This window comes from Anoplophora glabripennis, unplaced genomic scaffold, assembly GCF_000390285.2.
Source record: "Anoplophora glabripennis isolate ALB-LARVAE unplaced genomic scaffold, Agla_2.0 scaffold3051, whole genome shotgun sequence".
NCBI classification, from domain to species: domain Eukaryota; kingdom Metazoa; phylum Arthropoda; class Insecta; order Coleoptera; family Cerambycidae; genus Anoplophora; species Anoplophora glabripennis.
The window spans coordinates 1-2,417 of record NW_019419167.1 but is presented as its reverse complement, the minus strand read 5'-3'; positions in this window follow the sequence as shown (position 1 = coordinate 2,417).

The following is a 2,417-nucleotide window of genomic DNA, read 5'->3' as shown; positions in this document are numbered from 1 at the left end:
GTTGACCCAAGTTTCGTCTAGATAATAAATATTCCTCCCTTCGTCACGGAATTTTCTAATTGATCTTAAGTAGGATCTTCGCCAACAAATAATTTCATCTTTATCGATAAGAACTGACTTCCTGTTCTGCTTTTCCCAGCAAAAATTCAACTCTCGTAAGACGGCCCATAATTTGCTTCTACTGATTTTTGGCAAATCGTTGTCCTCTGAAAGTTCACTTAAAATTTTGTTTAGCGTTGGTATTTCTTTTTTAAAATAAAATGAGTGTACTTTTCTGCGAATGACATTTTTGAAGAAATCATCTATAACGACTTTTGACCTCCCTGTATATTTACAGTATCTTGTTCATTTTTTGTTTCCTTTAAAAGTCTGTATATAGTCGATTTTCCAATCCCTGTCATTTTTGTTAGTATTAGTGTTACCCGATAATTACCTGAAACGAAAAATTACGACGCCCATGGCCGGTTCTTATCTCGGGGTTTTATTACTCTCTTTCATTTCCAAACAAACTGTAGACCAGTAATAAACCTAAATCATGTACAAAATTGTTGGGGGCTCTTAACGAAGTACAGTGACACAAGTGAAGAATAAAATGTTATTTTATTCACAACCTTCTATTTGAAATAAAAAAGTTTTTCCTTTTATTCACCCTAAACGCTGACGTAAATATTTGTAAACAATTAAAGTAGGCCAATTTTTCCACAAATTGGAATTATATTGTATCTTTTAATTTGGAACAACTTTTCGTGGTGACACTTTTCAGAAATATTAAAAATAAAGGTACTTTACTCTCGTGGCATTTTCAGATTTTTTTATTTTCTGGACATCCCGTACATGAAATGTTAATCATGGCAACCTTATTTTAAATTCAAGCAAAACTTTTTATCAAGTGTGCCATTTTTCCGTAAAATGAAAATAAAAAAGTTTTTTTTAATTCACCTTAACCGCGGACATACTGTATAAATTATTTACTTAATAACACTTGCCTCATCGCAATCACAGACGACTTGCTGAAATTATTATTATTCATGAAAGAAGTATCATACAATTTTAATAATATAAAATAAACAGCTTTGTTTGCTATTATGATAAAATTAAAATTGATCGGAGAAAAAATTGTGTGTTTAACTTGGCTGCTTTAATAGACTCGGCTGCGCCTCGTCTATTGAATACCACCCGCGGCATTAAGTCTTGTACTTCAGTGCCTGGGTAAACAAATAACTATTTATAAATTTATTTTAAATAAATGAATTTATTCTTATTTTAAGGTATTCTTTACTTCAGACACATTTTAGTGTTGCATTAATGATTCGCTCAGAGGCTCCATTCCCCCTGAAACATTTGAAGGGGACTCGAACCCCTCAGCCTCCCCGTAGTCGGCACCTATGCACTGGAGTATAAGTTTATTGCTTTTGATCGTGTTAAGCTTCTGTTCAGGACTTGTCCCGGACCAGAACAGACTGAAATCTAATCTCCTTTCCATTTTCCAGGACGAGAGTACCAGATAGGAGACAAGTTGCCTCACAACACGGGCAATTGCATCGAGTGCATCTGTGGCCAGGGCGCGAAGGTGACGTGCTCCCCTCACCAGTGCGCCCCTGCAGGGGATGAAATAAACGACTATCGCCCACCCGGACCACGCCAGCCGATACCGGACGTGTTTTAATACCGAAGATAGCAGTCCCGCTTTTATAAATTTTTTATATAACAATCCGAGGTGGTTCTTTATTTCGCTTCCCGTTGATTTCCCCATAAAAGTTATATGATCCGACACTCCGGCTGAAATATCAACAAGTTGCCTATAAAGTCACGAGATAGGCTACGTCCTGGAATGGATAAGTAGAGGAGATCGGTGCCGATTGTAACAAAAGTTACTTTAATCATCTTGGGGTTTAAAATATTTTCTTGTAAATTGTACCAAATATGCAAAACTAACTTTGAATTAGCTAGCAATAATTTTTTTCTAGAAAATGCGGTTGTAACAGGCTAAAAAGCTAAAAATAGTTTCTAATAATGATCTATTTTAAAATATAATTTGCAATAGGAATAACTAATTGACCATTGCAATAAATTAAATAATAATAATTTAAAAAATAAATATTATTAAAAAAATAAATTTAAATATTTTCCAAATAAAACAGCAACGTCAAGGGTATTAGGCATATTTAAATAGTCCTTCTTTTGTTGAAACTCTTTTGTGTCAATTGTACTAATATAAGGTACCTACCCTATTAATTTGCTATTATTATTTTAAGTACTCCTTCAATCTGTTAAAAATGTTGCACAATATCGTGTATTGCACAATATTATTACCCGTTTAGGGTATGTTGTGATTGCGCAATACCTTTTACTGAGCAAAAAATATTTCTGGAATCGACTGATTACCATTCGGTATTGTAGATAGTCCAGTTGGTAGA